General features: G+C 46.1%; 1 non-coding gene across 1 annotated transcript; it reads left to right on the top strand.

Annotated features, from left to right (window-relative positions):
* The first annotated feature begins 16,627 nt into the window (after positions 1 to 16,627).
* On the top strand, positions 16,628 to 16,699 carry TRNAT-CGU (transfer RNA threonine (anticodon CGU)). The gene has a single exon. It is a non-coding gene; the product is annotated as a tRNA-Thr (tRNA).
* Positions 16,700 to 23,728: the final 7,029 nt, after the last annotated feature.

The raw sequence follows: 23,728 nt of genomic DNA, 5'->3' as shown, positions 1-23,728 counted from the left end.
TCTTTTTTTTCACTATACAAGAAATGTTGGAACAAACTAAATAGAAACTGAAAACCGCGAAATCAATTTACTATGTTGAGCGCTTTACACTGATACGCAAAGACGCCAAGAAAGTATGGCGGCAGGTAAATAATTTATTGAATAGGAAAGCTCAGTCTGACCTATCAGAGATAACTACATCTGATGGCATATTGACTGATTCTGATTCACAGCAATGAATGCATCTTTTGTTAATGTTGGCACTGTGGAGTACAGTGACGCAATCTCGTGTAGAACGTACTCCCAAATCTGATAAACGCACTATCAAACTATGTTACCTTCTATTCTGCGACTACCGCTGAAGTCGCTAGTGTAATTAGAAACCTAAAAGACAATGTATCAGCAGGGCATGACGACATCAAGGCATTTTCCGTGAAACATGTATCAATGTCGATTTGTGACGTCTTGACTTACATTATTAACCTCATGCTTACAACCGGCACGTTTTCCAATCATTTAAATATAGCTCTTGTGTGCAGTGTGTAAGGGTGGTAACAGAAATGAAATCTCAAATTATCGTCCTATCTCTATACTTCCAATGTTATGTAAAGTGTTTGAGGGAGTAATAAATATTAGGCTAGAAAACTTCTTTAGTAATTATAACGTTATAACCAGCTGGCAGTATGGATTTGTGAAGCGAAGATTTACTGAACAAGCATTTATCTTTATTGAAATGAATATTAGTTGAGGTTGGCGCCTTTATGGTGGCACCGGCTACTCCTTCACACTTGGCAAAGGAAACAAATTTGCGTAAAAAGGGAGAATAGCGACACAAAATATGGCACTCAGCAGAACACTGGATGAATAAAAAATATACAGTCCAACAGTACATGAGTCGCAAAGTTCAGTGCATTAGTTGAGTCCACGTACGCATATATAAAGTCAGATATTTTGAACCGCCAAAACACACAACACATGTAAGGTATTGCAAGTACAGAACATAATTATACATATTGCGTAAAAGTTGTGATCGCCACATAAACCAATTATGAACCACGAACAACGTTTGTGTTCCTCATTTAGCGTATTCGGATCATCTGATACTTAATGTTTTCCCAAAATGCTGGTGTCCTCTAAAAACTTTTTCAGAGCGAGAAGCGCTCTGTCCATTAAACAGAAAACAATCGATAATATTGAACGTCGGAAGTATACTCTTGGTTTACTTTTTGACTTTCGAAATGCCTTTGACTGTGTTCAGCAAGATATTTTATTGTATACATACGCAGATTATGGAGTTCGTGGTATACCGTTGGACTTATTAAGAAGCTATCTGTGCAACAAGATTCAGTTCAACAACTTCAACAGGCTCCCATGGTTATACAGCGAGGTGGTGGTGGTTATACAGCCAGGGATCAATTTTAGGTCCATTATTATTCATAGTGTATGATAATGATATAACTAATATTGTTGACTTACCCGATCTGGTCATGTACGGTGATGACGCCAATGCCCTTTTCACAGAGTGTTCTTTATCTAAATTAGAAATAAGGGCCAATGATTACTTAAATAGATTGGGAAATTGGGTGATGGCAAATAAGCTAAGCATCAATCTTACTAAAACTACGCATAATATTTAGGCCAATCAATACTACTGAAGGAAATAGTGTAATTATTAAATATAAGAGCAATATAATAAAACAAGTTGCCAATCATAAGTTTCTAGGTGTTCGGTTTAATGAAAACCTTTCATGGAATGTTCATGTTTCTAATTTAGTAAAAGATTTGAGTAAAACTATAGGATGTCTTCATAAATTTACTAATTTGTTACCCACATGGCTCAAAATTTCTATGTACTATGCTCTTTTTTATTCCAAAATATCATATTGTATTCTAGTGTGGGGAACCACTCCATCTGGAAACTTACATAGGTTACATGGTCTGCAGAAACGAAAAGCCCATAGAGCCATTGAAGGCCATTATGGCAGACCACAGGATTTGCCTACAGAACCCTTATTCAGGAAATATACAATTGTACCTGGACATCATATTTATTGCTATCGTGTACTGCAATATATTCACCAAGACAAACTTTACGCCACTCTACCTGACAAGCCTGCCATAACTTACCATCTGAGAACATGTAGAAAATTAGTACCTATCACTCGGACTAACTACGGGAAACAGAAACTAACTTTTGAGGTACAATTTGTCATCAAGCAAACTTCACTAGATGTGCAATTCTCAACTTCAGAAAAGGTGTTTAAAATAATATCAAGCAATATTTGAATGAATACCGCATATAGTTGTAGTTGTCGCTGTAGTTATTGTAAAAGATGTAGGACAAGCGTGTGTGCGTGCGTGCGCGCGCGCGCGCGCGTGTGTGTGTGTGTGTGTGTGTGTGTGCGTGTGCGCGTGTGCGTGTGTGTGTGTGTGTGTGTGTGTGGGTACATGCGTGCGTACGTTTTCCTTCACTCCTCTTGCAGTGGCGAAATCTACACGACTCAGTCGGACGTACCCTGCACATAGACGGCAATGTGGCGCCTGTTAGCTTGGTGTTCCAAGCGACGTCGTATTCAACGATACTGACATGGCCGCAACTCATATTTTTGAGAAACTTAGCAGTATTTATTGCGCTCATTAGGTTGGCCTTGTGTCTTGCGAAGGCTCCGGATAATTTTGCGAGAACTATGACGTATGTTTTTCGAGGACTCGAGAGCAGTCCGTGAACACAATAGGTTCGAGTGGAAATTCGGTCTATGCGAAGCGTAACGAACGTTAGAATTTTTGAAAGGGGAATTAATATTTTTTATCAAGAAAACTGCAGACAAAATCTCCAAACAGCTGCTAATTTAAAAGCTGATGAAACTGCGCTGAGTGCGTTTTAAGTCTACATGTGCTGAATAGGAAAAAAAATGCTGCGTCCTGGTCACAGCGCTCCGCGTATGTCTCGAAAATTTCCTTCCATTGCATAAAGTATGTTATTGCTGTTCCTCTGCACAAGTGGCACATACTCACCGTGGGGCATGTAATGTATGTCATGTCTCGTACAGTCACCAAAAGGAAGGGAAAACAAAAGATTGGCGCAACAGTTGGGCAGACTAAATTGCAACACCGTTGGTTTGTACAGATGTACAGTTGTGTTTGATTTACACGCATATTTTGTTCTTATAATGCACGGGATGTGTGCGCTGCTATCTGTAACAGGGAGCCAAGGCCTAGTCAGGCTTACCGCCTTTTGCCTTGGCTGTTTTGCCTGTTTGAAAGAAATAAACATCACTATCACCTGAAGCATGCTGCCTCAGGTGATATGGCAAAGGATGAAAAGAAGGAAGTGAATGAGCCGAGTGCACACATGTAGAACGAAAGAGATCGGTCCTAACGGTGCAGACAGTACGGCTCTCCTGCTTTTTTTTTTTGCACATATCGATTCACTGAAATGGCTGAACGCATTTGCGTGGCTGTAACCCAAAGCAAAAAAAAAAGGAAAGATCGCTTCTCGACGAGGCAGGATCTGCGCCTTCTTCCACTTGAAGAAGTTAAAGCCGTTCTTCGTGCGCGTAATCCTTTCTGATCTCTCGACGTATTCATGCGCGAAATGCAGAAAATGCGTGCGCCGGCACTTTTCCTAGGTCGCCTATCATCACTGCAGCTTTAAATATTGCACCAACTGAACAGTATTACAAATACCAGCGAATGCCGTGTACGCACCATTTACAAAAACCTAACACCGGGTAAGATCGCGCGGCAACGTTGCAAGTAATTGCTTCAAATAGCTAGATAAATAAAAAGAAAAAAACACTAAAGTCAGTTTTAAAATTTCTCACATCGCGAGGAAGTACTTTTTCTGCCTGTCTTAAGAGAAATAGTCTCAAATGCTTAGCGGTGTCACGATTAGAAGTTCGCAGTTCGTCCTGACGTTTCGTTGAAGGAAGCACAAAAATATAACAACACATAAAGCGTCTAGGTGTAACATGCGCGTCCTCAAAATTTCACCTGACGATTGGCTATTACATTTTCAAGCTGCATCTAAATAAACCTAGTGGCAACAAAGATCAGTGTGTATTCCTCATTTATTCACTACAAAACAGGCAAATCCTAAATTGAAGGGAGGAATTAATCGAAGCCCATCGCGAAATCCGACTTATGCAACAAACCTGAGTAACAACGGCTATCGACGATACATACCAAGTTATTTCGCTGCGGCATTGCTATTCTAGACGCACGTAGAGAATATTGCCACGATTCTTGTAAGGAGACTGACGACGTTTATTAAGGGCAGCAGGCTTCTGGGGAAAACGGCGGTGAGACCTAGCTATCGAGTGGGCGGTGTAGCGTGCGCACTTTCTTCTTCTCCTTGCCCGCCTCTTCACTTGCACTGTGTCCACTACTGCAGGTGACACATTCCCCTTTCCTCGGAAAGAGCATAACAGAGCATCCCCGGAAAGAGCGTAACAATTTCGGGGGAAACACGAAGCGTGTCGTCACATCGTTTGTCATCCTACCCATCTTTTGCTTGGTTGGCTGAGAAGGTGAATAACAGCGTAGGTCAATAACAGCGCTGTATTCCTGCAGAAACTCAACTCCGAGAATAACGTCGCTGGAGCAATCGCGTAGGAGAAGGCAGTTGGCCACGAATGTCGACCTTCGAAGCCTAACTTTAGTCGTGCAGGTTCACAGTGAAGCAACGACGTGACCACCAGTTGTTCAAATCCGTGAACCATGCCAAGGTGCAATGACTTCCTTTTGAAGCATCGCCATCTTACCGCTTAAGATAGAATAGTATACACATCTGGCAGATCAGCAGGAGTATCGACCCCTCTGTTGTCTGAAGCATCCCATACCATGGATACGCCGTTCACCTTTCGTGAGTTGCATTTGGCGCTTAGCAAATTAAGAAGACGCTGTGCTGTGGGTCCCGATTCGATCAGCAATCAGATGCTGACAAATCTGCCATATGAACGAAAACGAGCACTTCTGGACGTATTTAATCAGGTCTGGAGCACAGGAGAGATCCCAGAAGCGTGGAAGACAGCATGGGTGGTGCCAGTGCTCAAGTCGGGAAAGGATCCTGCAAACCTCACCTCATACCGGCCAGTATCGCTAACATCATGCGCATCAAAGTTGATAGAAAGACTAATATGTATGAGGCTAACATGGTATCTCGAGCAAGGAAATAGACTGCCATCGTGTATGACCGGATTTCGTCCACGGTTGAGTGCCCAGGACAGTGTCTTGGATCTACTAAGTCATATCGAGCACCATCGCGCAGACGGCCTTTCCACACTCGCCATCTTTATGGACGTTGCCAAGGCATACGACTGTGTGCTTCATACAGGCATCATCAACGGACTCCGAGCCATGGGCGTCTCATAAAATGCTCTTTGATTCGTCCATGAATTTCTCAGTGATCGATGTGTCCAAGTTAAGCTCGGAAGTATAATGAGTGACAAGCGACGAATTTCCCTCGGCGTCCCATAAGTAAGTGTCCTATCCCCCTTGCTTTTTAACGTTGCCATGGCCAGCCTTCCAGCTGCCCTGAAAGTAGGTCGGATGGCAGTTAAAATGTCCATCTACGCAGATGACATCTGCATTTGGATCTCGGGGTACCAACACAAACGTTTGGCCCGAATAGCCCAGGCCGCAATCTCCACTATCGATCGCCACTTATCGACGCTTGGCCTATCTTTATCAGCAGAAAAATCAGCCTTCATGCTTTTCCCGGGAGTGAGACGCAAGTCAACACGTCTGACGCTGAATATCAGAGGGCATTCAGTTCTTCGTGCAACTCATGTTCGATACCTGGGCCTCACGATCGACAACAAGCTACTATGGCGTGGTGCGGTCGAAAGTGTTGTGGCTGCATCAGCGCAAAGAATCAACGCACTTCGTCGATTGGCAGGTATACGTTGGGGAAACAATCCTATATCCATGCTTAAACTGAACGCTGCACTGATAACAAGCCACATTCTCTATCAGCTCCCTCTGATATCACCGTCATCGAGTCAATTCGAGCGCTTGGAGGCAGTGCACAGAAAGGGACTTCGCTTGGCGATAGGAGTTCCAACGGCGGCTGCAAACAAGAAAGTCACGAATGAGGCAGAGTCTCTTCCACTCTGCCTCTTGCCATCTCAGGCCTTGCGCAGGCAGTCACGCGCAGGCACAGCCCTTCTCCGGCGGCTAAGAGCAAGAACTCGCTCACATTTCCATGCGGCGCTGAACACCTTCCAATTTTTAGGATTGGAATGGCCTAAACGAAGTCGCCTTGACCCGCCATGGTCTTTTCCGGACGTTACCTGTAGCCTCAATGTACCCCACCTACCGACGAAACACACCATTTCAACTGCCGAAGCCAAGTTCTTTGTGCTGGACCACTTGAGCATTGTGTTTCAAAGCCATCTACAAGTGTACACAGACGGTTCGGTGTGCGCACAAACAGATAGCTGTGCAGCGGCATTCTGCATACCATCCCTTGATGTGTCATGGTCTGGCCGACTGGATCGCGTAATTTCCTCTACAATAGTAGAAAGCACCGCAATCACTGCGGCTTTGCGGAAAATACGGGCCTTTCCTGCACGAGATGTCGTGGTGCTGACGGACTCCAATTCAGCATTACAGAGATTACATCGGGGCCTACCTCTAGGGAAGTTTACAAGGCCGTCTCTGGCACTGATCGACGACCTAAGGAGCAAAGGATTTAACATAAGGTTTCAGTGGATTCCATCACACGTAGGAATTGATTGAAACGAGGAAGCTGACGCCCTTGCACGCCTAGCGCTGACATGTGTCCCAAAAGTGAAGCTCCAAAAGCTTTTCGAAAGCCTAAGGGTGCAGTCCGTCTTCACTTTAGAGAGATGTACAAGAATCCACACGAATTCTGTGTGACTCATGGATTTACACGCCAACAAGCGACGCTTTTATACCGCATCAGGACCGACTCCGCGTATACCCCAGCTTGGTTATTCAAGACTGGGCTTCGCGCTTCCCCACTCTGTGTTTTCTGTGGTGACATTGGCGACATCGAACATTTCATTTGGCTATGCCCGCAGTTTAACACAGAAAGAAAAGCGATGGTCGACAACTTGCAAAAAAGCGGTCTCACGCACAGGACCTTTGAAGACGTCGTTTTCCCCGGAGGGCCCGCGGCATTCAGGAAGAGAGCGCAACGACTGCTGATAGCCTTCCTGCGAGACACGGGGCTCATCGACATCTGGTGACATACCACTGATCTCAACTCGAAGGAGGATCAGGCGGAACAATTTCCGGCTTTGTATGCCAGGCTAACCCCGCCTGCTTCAACATCACCACCACCACCACCACCACCATCCACTCCGGTATCCACTAAAACGCTAATCGCGTAACCGTCGATCACCACCGGTTTATCGAGCGAAAGCCCGTTATTCCGTTCAGCTGGAGTTGACGTCGGATCGGCGCCCGTCCTTGTTCGCGTCGATCGGAAGCCTTCAGCGCGTCGACTTCCAGCGGCCTCGCCCCCAAAGGTCGCTGTAGTTAGTTTTCCCGGCGAGTACTTGGCGATCGTGCGCTCGAATACCGCTGAGGAGGTGGTGAAAATCACCTTGGCGATGGCGAGCGCGACTACCACCCCGTAGGGCGATGGCATGTACTGTTGAGCCAGATAATCTTCAATGTTCCGAGGTCATTGGCCAAGTCGGGGTGGCGGCGAGTAGGCGGAAAAGTCCCGCAAACCGAGGCGTCGGTATGGGCACAGGCGGTACAAATGATCTGCCTTGCCGCAGTGGAAGCACAAAGAACGGCTGTCCAGTGTGCGTCAAACATCCGACTTCCGAGAGAACAGGCGTCGTTCGTTGGCATAACGTACCCGGCTGAAGCACAACCGCAGGAGCGGCAGGGGGGAACGCTGGAGGCGTGCGTCATTCTTTGATGTTCTGTACTGGTTAGGCTAGCGGAAGTACAACCGATCGAGCGGCGTGAACCAACAGCGGGGGTAATGAAGCAGGGTATCTCAAAGCTTTTGCACAGGTCGCACGGCGTTATTCAGTCGGTGTAGGTGCGGTAATAGCAAAAGGAAGGAAAGTGGATCGGAGCGCTTGCTGCCCAACACTCGCCAAGGAGATGATCGTAGTTTGTGGCGTGCCGTAAACCTTCTGTATTTCTTCGTACACAACGGCGCGAATGTGTTCTCGAAGGCTGTCCTTGTTGACTTCGATGGCCATGAAAATGTATCTAATGGCAGTCGCGTCCACTTGCCGCTCATGGAAGTTCGATCGATGCTGAAGCATCTCCTCCATATTTACAGCCTCGGATAAAAATTCGGCAACAGTCTTCGGAGGGTTGCGCACAAGGCCAGCGAAGGGACTCACTCCTTCACTCCTCGCACCAGGTGACGCAACGTCTTGCCCTCGGTCATTCCTGGGTCTGCTCGTCTGAAGAGGCACGTCATACCTTCGACGAACGAGTTAACATTTTCGGTGGAGAACTGGACGCGGGCCTGGATCGCTCATTGTGCTCCTTCACGGCGATCAGCACTGGTGTAGGTGTCTAGTAGCTGACTGCGGAACTCACGCCAAGACGTAAGTAGCTGATCACAGTTTTGAAACCAAGTGCGCGCACCGTCCTCCAAGCAAAGTAGACATTTATAAGTTTAGCCGCGTTGTCCCATTCGTTGTATTCGGCCGCGCACTCGAATACAAAATAATTCATCAAAGTAATACATTACTCATAGTTTCTTTTTTGATCTCACAACGGATGGAAACAGTAGTGCTGACAGGAAATGCTTTCATGCTGATAACGCGCATGCCGTTCGTTACTGGAAAGTACCGGGCTGGCAGCGTTAAAGCAAGGAAACGCATAAAGGCAGATGATGATTATCGTTGTGTGGCAGAAGGGGCACGCCAAAGGGTGTAAACTGTTCTTAGAGTGTAACCCTGGGAGTGTGAGCCAGCGCCACCACTCACAAACCTTGGCGGCGGATGTGGAACATCCTTTCTGAAGCAGGCGTCACGAGTACGTCATCTTTTTGGGTAAAGGCAACTGGCAAATAAACCCACACGTGCTACCTGAAGGCACCAATGTTGCCGGATTAGAGACTCTCGTTATGTAATGCACGAGAAGACAGGTGGTTAACCGAAGGGCCCAATTTTTATGATTTTATTATCTTTCAGGCTTGGAAAAAAAGTGTTATGTAGCATGTATTGAGCATCAGACAGCTCGATCACGAATTTTTTTAGGATGACCTACCATTTTATTATTTATACTTTTGCTCTGAATATAAAATTTATTGAAGTTAATTCATTAATAATAAGTAATTACGTACTTTTGCGAAATAAAATTATAGCCTTGGTTCCTCCAAACAACAGCAAACAACATTACCTTGGTTCTGTCCACCCACGTGGCACTGCGGCACGTTTCTAACTTTTGGCACAAATTACGTGAGACACCTTATATGACCGCATGAAAAGACTTTATTTTATTGCGATTAGCCTTCTTGGCAAACTTCACCCATTCTGCGGGATGTTTGTGCGCATCTAACCTTTTTCACATACCCATGACCTGACATTTCCTTGAGGAAAGCATAAAAAATATCAACACGGAAAGTGTCTGAGCATAAGCTACCCCTCCTATATTTCACATGACGAGTGACAATTACATTTTCAAGCCTCATCTAAACCTGGTGTCTACTAGCGTCTACTACTACTAGAAAAGCTGCTAGAAAAGTAGGGAAACGACAAAAAACGGAGACGTACACAAGCAATGTTCGCAATAGAGGATCAGAAAATTTGGTTGCGGGAGTTCATAGGGGTTTTTTTTCTTCTTGTTTTTTTATTTTTAGCCTAGGTAAGGCACTAGGCAGTATAATAGCAAGAGCTTGGTGGCGCAACCCACCGACCCTTTCTAAAAGAGACGCTCATAACATCCATCAAAAAAAAAAAACGTGAAGTTTTCATCGTAGTCAACCGTGAACATTGTCGATCGTGAATTTTCAGCGTTTCCAAGCGTATACTCAACCTCGGCATATATTTCACAAGCGGAGCCTCGCAGTTGTAGTCTGCAGTGCTCGCTAGAGGAAATGCAAGCTCAGAATGCATCAGGAGAATTGCCGTATTTACTCGAAAACAGGTCAATTAACCCTTATATGTTGTCACGTACCGCAAAAGGCACTGCGCAAGCAGAAAAGCGAGCACTAGCCTAATGTGGCCGAGAACCCCGCATGAGAGCGCGTGCTGTCCCAAGCCACTGCTTTTTTTTTTCTAGACTAGCCTCGCAGCGAAAAACAGGCATGGTTCTGACGCTCGCGAAAGTGGACAAATACAATGGACAAAACGCAGCCGCTGAACACAAAGTGTGCGCTCAAGAAGTAGCCGGTAACAAGTCGCCACGCAGTGGCAATTAGCGCGTGAAATACGGCTGCATTCGTACAACATGATGGATCGTTTATTGGTGCTTTGGACACCGAGGAGGAGGAGGAAAGAGAAAAGTAGAAGGCAGGGAGGTTAACCAGAATAACGTCCGGTTGGCTGTCTTGTCGAGCAGACAACATGGGGCACTGTGTATGTGCCCGAACAGGAAACTTACCCATCTTCTTAACTCGCCCAAATAAGCTGCTTACGGCTCAGAAGTTTGAAGAACGCAAGCCCCCGCTCCGTGCCTAAGCAACACTTCCTAGAAAAGTTTTCAAGGGCTACGAACGCCCTCCTCTCCTCAACGCCTACATCCCCACGATGAGATGGAACGCGGCGGAGCGAATACCAACGCAGCACTGAATAAACTGTTGTGCACGTTATGCAAGGAGAACCTTGCAATACGAAGATGCAGATTTATGTGGTGGCAGATAACGTTATTATTTCGAGCATGACAAGGGGCGGCTTGACGCTACCACGATCAGTGTTTTTCAAGGCTTCTTTAGTGACAAAAATTGCGCTCGACAGAGCTAGCAGTGCTCAATTCGCAATACAGTTTTTCTCGTTGCCCAGTCAAAATGAATCACTGGTTGGGTTTGAGCCATCAGTGCTGGGCGATGATGACGGTGCGGAGACCTTTGGCAGTGGGAACCAGCGAGAGCATGTTATGCACCACATTTTCAGTACTGCAGCAAACACAATGCTGAAGCACAGTGCTAATTTCGGCATGTTCGTATTTCATAAGTACGGCTAAAGCAGCACACGCTGAACAACAGTTTATTCTTGAGGCTCTGTTCTGTTCAGTTCTACTAGAGATGGGTTACTGTGAAGAAGCAGAGGCGAAAAGCACCTCGGCTTCTCCATTTCTCTATACTAAGCAGCAAAAAATGACCCTCTTGCTACTTTTTTGCTACTCCTAAACATAAATGCTTGGTAACCAACTGAAATGATTTTCTGGGTGCATTTCTGTCTTTCTGATACTGCGCACTGATGTGCTTGGGCTACGCTGATGTCTTTGGTGTTAGAAGTAGCATCAGCACCGCAAGAACAAACTGTTGGAAGTAGCACCTTTGTATATGCGTATTTGTCTTTTTATTCCCGTGTCCAATTCGCGCTTCTTTAGTCGCCAGAATGCTGAAGCGGAAGCTTGAAACCGTTAAAACTATATTTGTAATTACGTCCTGGTCAAACAAAGCTATTTTACAGCTTAGCATGGATTGCTATAGCTGGCTCAATCTCAAATGGCTTTGTTTCTGCCACAATGCAACGAAAAAAAAAAAATCCGTAGCACCACTGTTACTGCTAGCGAGATTGTTATTTCGACCAACAATAGCTATAGCAGACTGTTAAAATATTCAAGTTGATGAAATAATAACTAAATATATTAGAATGTCCTATGAATAATGCTCTCTTTATGAAACTGCCATATCTTTCGAAGGAATCACAATTTCAAAAAAAAAAAACATTTTCTCTGTGTGTTTGTTCACTGGAATATACAGGCTCGCAACAGATCAGCTTTAGAAATAAAAAAAAGCGTGTAATCATCACCACCCCCTTCCGAATCCATATGAGAGTCTGAAAGTTCACTCAGTTCGCTGCAATGAGTGGTGAAGCCAACTTCTAGACCCATCTCAACCGCGTGACATCACAGTAGCGTGCGAAGACCTTCTGAGTCTAGGTGATGTTGATCGAAGTCTCTCGCGGCTGCTTGGAGCAAATGCGGGCGACCAACTGCCAACGCCGCGCCGCCGAAACGGACGAACAAGGATCATAATAATCACCTTAAAATATAAAACGTATCGTAATCAATTACAGCCCGTCATAAGAAACATTGCTAATTGCATTGACATCGTCAATTACCTCCAAGGGGATGGTTGTGCCACCAATTTTTTTCTCGCTCCCTCTCTCTCTCCATATATATATATATATATATATATATATATATATATATATATATATATATATATATATATATATATATATAACAAAAGAAAACTTCACATAAATGAAGGTTCCAGTTCATTCAGGGATATTTCTTGGAAATGTGCGGTATCACCGTTATTTCACAGCAGAAATTACGTTTGACAGGTTTGCTTAATCGAATCAATTGAGCTTGATTAGGCCGTGAGCAGTAAGCACAATGACTAATTTGACTCATATTCAACGTTCAGGCTGTCAATGACATTGTTTTAATTTCAATGTAGGTAACCCACATAGCTCCACATATAGCGCCGCCTAGAACACGCTCTCACGGGCTTTCTTCGGGAAACTGCGGAACCTATACGGTGACGTTCAACTGTCGTCGATATTTCTTTTTTATGCGAAGCATATTACGAGAGCTCAACCCAGCTCCTCAGGCGCGGCGGTGTCGCCTTGAAACCACGTGACACCGTGACGTCACGACAGAGGAGAAGTGGCTTTGGCTCAACTCTTGCAAGACGGGCTGGGTGGGAATCGAACCAGGGTCTCCGGAGTGTGAGACGGAGACGCTACCACTGAGCCACGAGTACGATGCTTCAAAGCGGTACAAAAGCGCCTCTAGTGAATGCGGTGTTGCCTTAGAAACGAGCTGTTTCTAAGGCGTGCGTCTCTTGCTCAGGCGCACATTTCGTTGACGCGCCGAACGCTGCTTTGCTCGACGCTCACCGCGTCCAATGCGGGGCGCGTAGTCGCTGCCCTGTAGCCCATTGTCTTACACCCCTTGGCGGGTCGACGGGAACGCTGTCGCGTTCCACTCTTGAAGGCGAAGCAGTAATGCATAAGTTGTTTCTTCGTCTAGCCGAACCAAATATAGCCAAGCAACAGCAGTTCACCAGGCTAAACAGTGGTTCAACAACTAAAATAAAGGCTAGTATGCTTCGCATCCTGGGCTTAACCTTACCTAAGCCACAGCCATTTTTTTCGCTTGTCCAAATTGCAGATTGTTTCCCAGTCGTCAACATGGTCACGCGTCCATCGCCTGCATTTTTATCGACGGCCCGCTTACTTTGTCGCCTCGCACAATCTCTCAATGAGTAAACACGTATATGGAATCACACGGCCACGGCTCAAATTGCCTCACAACGGCGCTTTATGTGGTCACTACTAAAATCGGGTGCATCGTTTCCGGCTTGACCGCATTTACGAGAGCCCACGTGGGCGCATCCTCCGGCACGAGCGTGTACGTGTTTTGCCCAGCGCGTCTATAGGGCTCTTGACGAGATGTAACGAGCGTCGCGGTGGCGGGATAAACACGAGCGGGGCCTTGGACCGTGTACCGTACCAGGACGTATTCGAATACCGACCGCGGTGGAACACAATGGACCGCTGAGGTCGTAGCCGTGGCGCATATATAACTCGCACCGGCCACTGCCCGCGAGGGAGGCTCGCTTGCAAAGGTTCGACCGCAGGCTGAAACTCGGGGACAGGCACGTGGATTTCTTCTGTCACGCGCATGCCCCTGGTCGTCTGAAGAGCGACACGCAGCGTCGCAGGCTAGCGCCCGCGACGCAATTACCTCCGCGCCGAGTGTCGTAAAGAAAGGTGAGGCGCGGTCGACAGCGCGGTGCGGCGGCCAGACGAAGGCCCGTATGGCCGCCCGACACCGACGACGGCAGATTGGAGCTTTGTATGGACATTAACGGCGCGCAGGCTGGAGGGGGGGGATGAGGCTGGTGGCGGTAGCCGCAACGCCTCCGTACAAGCGCGCTCCCCGCCGCGCTCGATTGGAGCGCTGCACCGATGCTTGGGCCTCTGTTTGGACGTTGCTCGTCCGGCTATAGGTATATATATATATGTGTGTGTGTGTGGCGGGACCCGACAGAAGGCCGCTAGGCTCTATGCGTGTGAGTGATCTGTTTACGCGCCGCGTCTCGGCGAGGTACGTAGCATGGCCGGGTCACGTGGTGGATAAAGTCGGTAGAGATATGCACCACCAATGCTTGCTGTACAAAGAATGCACTCTCGTTCCACTTGCTTTTTTAATATAAACGCCGTTTTACGCATTGATGCACAAAAGTAATGGGACCGCCAATGTATTTCTTCGCAAAGTTTGGGAATTAATATGTCGACACTGGTGCCATCCTTAGAATGAATTCCAGTTGGATCTTCCTTGCGAATTTCCCGGCTGCAGTTTATAAATTGCGATAAGTGTGTAAAGTAATTAGTTAAAACATGACTAGTAAATTTATGTAAAGTATTTATTTATGCATTTCGATTGCCCGCTCAGATAATGTCCGCCTATTTAGGAAATTCAGCTCAAAGATTATATTTGCGCTATCTGCGACGGATGGCCTTCTGTAAATTACTGTAAGCTTCGCACAAACACCCGATATATAGCTGGTGCTTTTTTTGTTGTTGGTGGTTTTAGCGGCATCGCATTAATTTACGACTGCCTGTGGTAGACAATACAATCCATTACTTCCACGAGGAGTCAAAATGCGTAATTGAATGATTAATACAGTTATAGTAAATAATGTTCTAATTATTTACTTTACGCCGCATATTTCAACCGCGTTCACAAGGTGTAACCATTTAGAACAAATTCTCAGGAGTGTCCGATGAAATACATTGGCGTTACAGTTACTTTTGTGCTTCAATGCTCACACAGTATTTTCCTATAAGAGTAAGTGGAAGAACAGTGCATTTTTACCGCAACTTTCACACCGCCGCATATTTCAAAACCGGTATCTCCTCGGACGCTTTTTAAAAGGTGTACGTCTGCGTGTGTGCGCGTGTGCGTGCGCGTGTACTTGCGTGTGTGCACGTGTGCTTGCGTGTGTGCGCGTGTTTGTGCGTGTGTGCGCGTGTTTGTGCGTGTGTGCGCGCGTGTGCGTGTGTGCGCGTGTGCGTGTGTGTGCGCGTGTGCGTGTGTGCGCGTGTGCGTGCGTGCGCGTGCGTGTGTGTGCATGTATGTGCGCGTGTGCGTGTGTGTGTGTGCGCGTGTGTGCGTGCGTGTGTGCGTGCGTGTGCGTGCGTGTGCGCGCGTGTGCGTGTGTGTGTTTGCGTGTGCGTGCGCATGTGCAAAAAAATTTACCGAACTGCTACGACATTGTAACGCATATATAAAGGACACTAAAGAGAAACAATAAACTGGTTTATTGTAATACAGCATTCTTTCACAATACTATTTTCGAATTTCGTGGTAACAGCTTGAATAATAGAAGAGAAAGCGAAGGAAGCAGCTTCATTTATCAATTTCGCACTGGAACACCAACGCGGCAGCGTCAGTGCGACGTCACGAATTTCAAAGTACTTATTCGTATTTGGGGCGTTGTGGCTCTGTAACAATTTTCGAAACATGCCACATTGCATTTGGCTCCTTTAGAATGCAATGAAGTCCACCTTTGCCGGAACAAAATTAACTAGGGCGACGAAGACGCCGTCCCCATATAAATGATATCACCGAGACCTAGTGCGAGAACTAGGCAGCGTCGCCCACAGCCTTTCGTCATTCTGACATTCTTGTTTTATTTCGTATTACCTGTCGCTTCCGTATAAATGTGTAAATGGTGTAGAATGTATGTGTTTCGATTTTTCCTGGACGCATCAATCTTGCTTTAATTTATTGCGGCACCACTTTGTACAGTGATGTTGTTCTTCGGTTTTGAATTCATTACCTTAAATAATATCATGGTCTTCGCTATTTTTCTCTTGCATGTGTTCACCAGCTTACACTAATTGTTGAATATTGTCATAAAATCATATATGTTTTCGTTTCATCTTCTTGCTCTTAATTTTGTACTATTGCGTTTCCCCTAGCTTTTCTTTTAATATTTATTGCTCACGCATACCTTTTATAGCATGCTGTAATCCATACTTGATATGTATAATATTAGGTGGTTCCCCTGACAGAGTTACAACTATCGGACCACCGAATGTGATAAAGTTACTAATGCTGTTACCATGTAAGCAACAAAATATGAATAAACTTGAACTTACTAATTGAAATAAAGAAATTATTAATTAATGGAATTGAAAGTGGATGTCCTAGTTTGTTGGCTTCTTATGGTATGATTAATAAAATCGAGCCTCTCGGTTAACCCCCGTTCTTCTCGTTCATTACATAACGAGGGTCTCGAATCCGGCAACAATGATGCCTCCAGGTAGCACGTGTGGGTTTATTGACCAGTTGCCTTCACCTAAAAGATCACGTACTACATATAGTGACGCCTGCGGCAGAAAGGATGTTCCACATCCACCGCCAAGGTTTGTGAGTGGTGGCGCTGGCTAACTCTCCCAGGGTTCGATCTAGTAGTAACACAGAAATCCCAGAAAGTGGGCGGGAAGATTGCGCCGCGGTAGCTCAACTGGTAGAGCATCGCACGCGTAATGCGAAGATGTGGGATCGTTCCCCACGTGCGGCAAGTTGTTTTTTCACCCATTTTAAACTTCATTAACTTCTAATGTCTTTGTTTCGTTCAGTAAGTACGAGTAATTGTCTCTGTGGCGTCCGCGGTGTATGTGTTTGTTGGCTTTTTATGATATGATTATTATAAATCGGACCCCCCCCACACACAAACATATATATATATATATATATATATATATATATATATATATATATATATATATATATATATATATATATATATATGTATAATGATGAACTCAGCGTTGTCCTCTTCTTGTCCTGCTCGGGACCGCTAGCACGTTCATCGGTCTTCGTTTTCTCAGGCGTAACAATATATATATGGACAACACGGGGACGGCGGGAGATGGAAATTCCAGATAGAGAGATAGAGAGAGAGAAGAATACAGGAAGGCAGGGATGTTAACCAGTCAATAGTCTGGTTGGCTACTCTACACTGGGGGATGGGAGAAGGGGAAGAGAAAGAAGGGATTATGCTAGGAGAATGCCAGCAAACTTGAGAGTAGGAAAAATCAAGAGGCAGACAAAGACAAAGAGACAGGAATGCCACCTTCCTGTCTTTTTGTCTTTGTCTGCCTCTTGATTTTTCCTACTCTCAAGTTTGCTGGCATTCTCCTAGCATAACCATGTACCAACTAGCCCAACAAGCCACTCTCATGAACTGCCACCTTCCTGTCTCTTTGTCTTTGTCTGCCTCTTGATTTTCCTACTCTCAAGTTTGCTGGCATTCTCCTAGCATAACCATGTACCAACTAGCCCAACAAGCCACTCTCAAGAAAGAAGGGAGAGAGAAGGTGTAGGTACGTGAACGGACAGCACTTCAGTTAAACTCGCTCGAGCAAACCAGAAGTTCTGAGAAAACACAGAAGTGCCTTCACTGCCTTCTGAGCCGATGATCGGTCGGGACGGTGCTCTAATATTGTCTGTTCACTCAGAGGACGATCGTCTAGTTTCCTCAATGTGTCGGACAAATACTGTCTTGGGGCTTGAAATTGAGGACAATGGCACAATATGTGGTCAATGTTCTCCTCGCATGCGCAAACATCACGTGCAGGACTATCAGCCATTCCAATTAGTGCTGAGTAGACATTCGTGAAGGCCACTCCAAGCCATAACCGACACAGAAGAGACGCTTCACGCCGGTGCACACCGGCTGGAAATCTGAGTTTAAGTGATGGGTTTAGTCTGTGCAGTCTTGTGCGCCTTGTATGTACGGTATTCCACTCTGCTAAGGAGATCGTGCGTGCCAGAATGCCAAGTTGTCTCGCGGCGTCGGTCCTTGAGAGCGGAATGGGGACGCAGCGGTCTTCTTGCTTTGACGTCCGAGCTGCCTTATCGGCGTCATCATTACCAATGATACCGCAATAACCTGGTATCCACTGAAAAGAGATATCATAGCCTTTTTCTCTTAAGTGATGAACAAGTTCCGCGATTTCGCACGTGAGCTGATCGTGAGTTCCATGTCGGAGAAATGAATGTACACATTGCAAAGCCGGCCTTGAATCGCAGAAGACTGCCCATTTTCTAGGACTTTCAGTATTTATCACTTGAAGCGCGTCGCGGAGAGCCGCGAGCTCTGCAGCTGTAGACGTAGTGACATGGGAAGTCTTGAACCGCTTGGTTATTCTCATTGCTGGTATAACTACAGCGCCGCCGGAACTGGTTGATGTAGTTGATCCATCAGTGTAGACGAGTGTGCAGTCGCTGTATTTCTCGTACAAGAGAAGTAAAGTTAGTTGCTTGAGCGCTGATGATGGCAAGTCCGACTTTTTCTGAAGTCCTGGGACTGTAAGATTCACTTGAGAACGGCGCATACACCATGGAGGAATAGAAGGCCTTGCCGCAGGTGTGTAACCTGACCTGAAAGAGGCACGGTGCGCGAAGACAGTCGCACTGAATGTCGTGTGGGGCCTATCTACTGGGAGACTTGCTAGGTGGTGGGTAGGGTTCCGGGCGAAGTGTCTTATGTGCACACGCATTGTTTCAATGCTAACGTGCGTTCTAATAGTGAAATCTTGAGCCACTGCAAGAACTTCAGTCGTTGACGCACTCCGCGGTAGACCGAGACATATCTTGAGTGCTTGGGCTTCGATGCTTTGGATTATGTTCAGGTTAGTTCTGCAGGTGTTGGACATGACAGGTAGGCTGTACCGCAGGAATCCAATAAAGAGGACCCTGTACAGTTGCAGCATAGAGTGTATTGGCACTCCCCAGGTCTTTCCTGCAAGGAACTTAAACATATGGCAAATTCCTGTCAGGCGTTTTTCACATAATTCACATGAGGGGTCCAGGAGATGATGAGCAAAACGAGCACAAGGTGAAAGCAGGAGCAAACGTTTCAACAAGTGGGCTTGTCTTCTTCAAGGCGACATATGCTTTCCTCGCCACAGTATATATAGGTGGGCATATGACTACATGTTCGTGTTCATTATGCCGTGATCGTCATTGCATCGTCATTCCAGCTTTGCAATCCGACTCTCAACACTGATTCTAGCGTGCCAGCTGCGCTGGAGCCAGGTGGCACGTGTAATAACATCCCGGCATCTCAGCAGCAGAACACCGGGTGGTGGTTGCATCCATTCAGAGAGCGATTGAAAAGCAAGTTCCCACGAGCCTTGTTTTCCGAGCCACGAAGTGTAATGAACCGCCTCCACGCTCCTCCCAAAGGTCGCACGATATTTTCCCGGCGTTTCTCGTCGTTAACAGGCCTCTCAATCAAGCATCCAGGCGAGCTCTTTCCTGGTGCACATCACGGCTTGGCCAACGCGAGCAGCTGCAACATGACACTCGTCCAGAGAGAGAGATAGAAGGATATAAGGAAGGCAGGGATGTTAACCAGTGAAGAGTCAGGTTGGCTACCGTACGCTGGGGGAAGCGAGTAGTTTAAAAAAAAATTATATATATATATATATATATATATATATATATATATATATATATATATATATATATATATATATATAGAGAGAGAGAGAGAGAGAGAGAGAGAGAGAGAGGTGCCCGGACAGTACTTGAGTCAAAGCCGCTCGTGCAAACCAGGCGTTCTCAGAAAGCACAAAAGTGCCTTTACTGCCTTCGAAGCCGATTATCGCTGCGCACGGCGCTCTAGTACTGTCGCTTCACTCAGGGGACGATCATCTAGTTTCCTCAATGTCTCCAGATGACTATAAAAGACACAGGCTCCAGGTTGTGCTGCAGTTTTGCCGTAAACTCACCTGATTGTGTCCTCTAAGTGGCACCATATGCTGCCGTCAGTGAGCATTTAGATTTTGCACTTCTTACTCATCTCGCACCTCCATGCCGCTCATTCACATCAATTATTATTATCATTTGTTTTAAAAAAACATATGTACTTTTGACAGGAAAGGGAAAGCGAGGGACAGGCTGGCAACTGCCACCGGACGGGCGAACAGCGTCTGCCTGTTCTTCAGAAAGGAGTGAACAGAAACACAGAAATAAAAGATAGGAAGGGAGGGGAGGAAAGCGGAATGAAAGAGCAAGATGACAAATGTCAAAGATTAAAGTAGAACACACAGTACAGGTCACATAGTAGGGCCGGTCACGACAGGTCCTGCTCCTACAGAATGTTAAACAGAAGAAATAGTGTCTGAGCGACAACGTGAACCTAAGTTTGTTCATTCTAGAAAAGCAAGTAGAACGCGATGAGCCTGATCGTGTCGAGACGCACAACCACTGGGGTATAAACATTCGTCGAGTGTCGTACACCTACGGCCAACAAGGTGATAGTCCTTCCATAGCGACGTGCTTTGCGCACTGAAAGCGGGACATTTCAATATCAGGTGCTGAAGTGTCTCGCAGTAACCGCAGGACGGACACGATGGAATGGCCACATGTCCTTGTCTATATAAACGTTCACGCACGTTCATGCAGCCAACCGTTATAGCTTCAGTAGTTGCGCTCTAGCGCAACGAGGCAAGCCTCGGCCGCGAACACGGGGCGGGAACGTTCCATTTGCAACGCACTCGTCTGGATGCTGCTTGAGTAGGTGGCGAGGAATCAGCAGACGAGCGTCATAAACTTGGGCACAATTTTATGGCAGACACAGTCGTTATGAGCGTAAGCTGAAGCCAGCCGATCAGCCTCTTCATTTCCGGCGAATCTACTTGTGAATGTATCCATTGATCAACGAGAGATACCCCACATGATGAAATTTTGTTTGCAGAATCACTAATGCTGCACACAACTGGACAATTAATCTGAATGCGTTGTAACCTGCTAAGGGCAGCGCGAGAGTCCGTAAAGATGGCAATCTTCGATGCGGTTAACTCCTCTGGTATATATTTCATCGCGACATTAATCACTGCTAGCTCCGCAGTTGTTGACGAGGCTGTATGGGGTATATAATATTTACGTCGTACGTGAGTCGAAGGGCAGAAAAAAATTCTGCAGAGGCGCCTTGACCGTCTCTGTGTACCGACGCATCTGTGAATACTTACAGATAATCTGTAAATGTTTCGAACATGTGCGACTGAGCCAATTGTAATATTACCGAAACAGGCATATCAAACTTTTTGTGTATGTCAGGGATTTTTGGGTAAATGGGGATACGTGTTTGATGATATCTTTCGCAGGCGGTGGCGTAACTGAAGCAGAGAGAGAGAGAAAAGCAAAGGAAAGACAGGGAGGTTAACCAGAGATTATCTCCGGTTGGCTACCCTGTGCTGGGGGAGGGGCAAGGGGATGCGATAGGTGAAAGAGAAAAGGATTTAAAAAATTAAAGAATAAGGAAAAATCAAACTACACACACACGCACGTACACACGAGCTGTTTCTGTGGGCACTGTCACGCAGCCCGCAACGGCGTTCCTAGTGTTAGGCAGTGTCACCGCACAATCCCGCGTCACACAGTGAAGTCACAATCTGTGACTTCACTGTGTGACACAGCAGCGCCTTCATAGCCGACCTGAAGCCGCATGTTCAGAAATGTCAGCAATGTTATTAAATTTAGACTGATATATAACTGTACGTTAATGAAGCCCAAGTGATCAAAATTGACCTCGCTATGGTGGTGAGCTGCTTAGCATCAGGTCGCGGGATCACATCCCAGCCACCGCGGGCGCATTTCGATAGGGGCGAAACGCAAAAACACCCGTGGTACTTAGGTTTAGGTGCACGTCAAAGAACCCCAGGTGGTCGAAATTTCCGGAGACCCCAATACGGTGTGCCTCATAACCAGAAAGAGGTTTTGGCATGTAAAACCCCCTAATTTAATCAAAATTTACCTAGAGCCAACTCCCCTTCCTCCCCTACCTTCCCCCCCCCCCTCGTACTACAGCGGCCGTCATTCACCACTGCACAGTTTCTCGGGACATTAAAACCCACGCTGTAACTCTTATTTTATATTTCCTCATTTCCATGGTTTTCTTAAAACAAAACATTACCTCAATGCATTCAACAAAACGGACACTTCTATAGAAAATTTGTATCTGCAGGTCGGCACGGCACCCGGAACTGTGTACTGCACGTTCGTCATGTCTGATCCCTATAGGACGGACCACGCCCGTAACACCTCGAGGGACTCACCACACCACTATTACTACTTGCTACGACCACGCCCACGTGCAGGTCACGGCGGCATTCTCGATAGCTTTGTTGACTCCGCGGCTTGCAGGCGCACGTCCGCTAGTAAACATGGTCGACCGTGTTTCACGTCTTCGTGTCAGCTTCGTGAACTTCGGCTCACCTCCACTGGTAAACACTTACCGCAATGTTTCGCGTGAAGCATTCTCGTCCGCCCTTCACTAAATCGACACTTTCAACTTGCTTCACTATTAACCTTCGAACTCATCTGCCATGTACTGCGCACAAAGCCATGTTTACAAACTGGCCTATTTTTTACGAACGCATCCGAGGTTTACAAGCCATTGCTTTTGAGCATTCACTGAAAACTCGGTCTATGGAGGTTGGAAAATTCAATTTCAAGTCAATACACTATACAGGGTGTTTCACGTAGCTTGAACCAAAATTTAAAAAAAAAGCCCAGCTGAATGCAATCAACGACATATAGTTAGCCGTCATGTGGCGCTCCTTACAGTATTTTATATTCCACTGTATTAGTTATTTACCTAAGAATAATTAAGCATAATTTTTAATATTCACTTTAGAGCCAAGCGCATTTCGTTGCGTTGTAGAGGAGATCCCGAAACGACCAATCCAATTTTTTGTGGCAACGTACATGCTGCGCGGCGATCTTTTGGGGGGGTTAAAAGAAAGCCCGCGAAATATGAAATAAAACCACGTGAATGTGCTCATGCGCTGTCGTATTTTAGCACTATGAACTGCACCTCGTGCGAAAGAACCGTGCGCGCGGACCGTGGCGAAGTGACCGGCCGCGGCTGTAGGCATCGGCTTCACAGAGCGTCAGCATCGTTGACGGTGGCACACGGAAAGGTAGCACCATCGTTTATGATATGCGATATGCTCCGACGCACGGTTGAGAGCGCTGCAATACGATAGCGCATGAGTATTTCGCGGGCTTTCCTGAAACACCCCAAAAGATCAGCATACATGTACTACGTTGCCACAAAAAATTGGACCGGTCGTTTCTGAACGCCCTCTAAAACGCAACAAAATGCACTTGGCCCAAATCGAACACCAAAAATTTTGCGTAATGGATTTTAGTTAATGAATTAAGCGGAATATAAAAGGTACTCTGAGGAGCGCAACGTGACGGCAAACCGTATGCCGTTGGTTTCATTGAGCTGCAGCTAACCGCTTTTTTTTTTAAATCCTTCGTTCAATTTACGTGAAAACTCTGTATATAGGAGTGTCTGAAACTATGAGTAGATGCGGTGATCTCAGTCCTCTGAGATCGATGTGACATGGCTACTGATTTGGAAAGCAGGAACGTATTGCAACTCTGAATGTTTTGAACACTAATGCCCAGCAATACAGCAAACATGAACCACTCTAGCAGAAACCGCATTCTGATTTATGGACGACTTTGAGTCATTGTGACGTGTTTTCCTGTATATGCAACAAAACAGCGTTCTCCTTCCATCAAT

Source organism: Dermacentor albipictus, chromosome 1, assembly GCF_038994185.2.
Source record: "Dermacentor albipictus isolate Rhodes 1998 colony chromosome 1, USDA_Dalb.pri_finalv2, whole genome shotgun sequence".
NCBI lineage: Eukaryota > Metazoa > Arthropoda > Arachnida > Ixodida > Ixodidae > Dermacentor > Dermacentor albipictus.
This window is presented reverse-complemented; position numbering and strand designations above follow the sequence as displayed.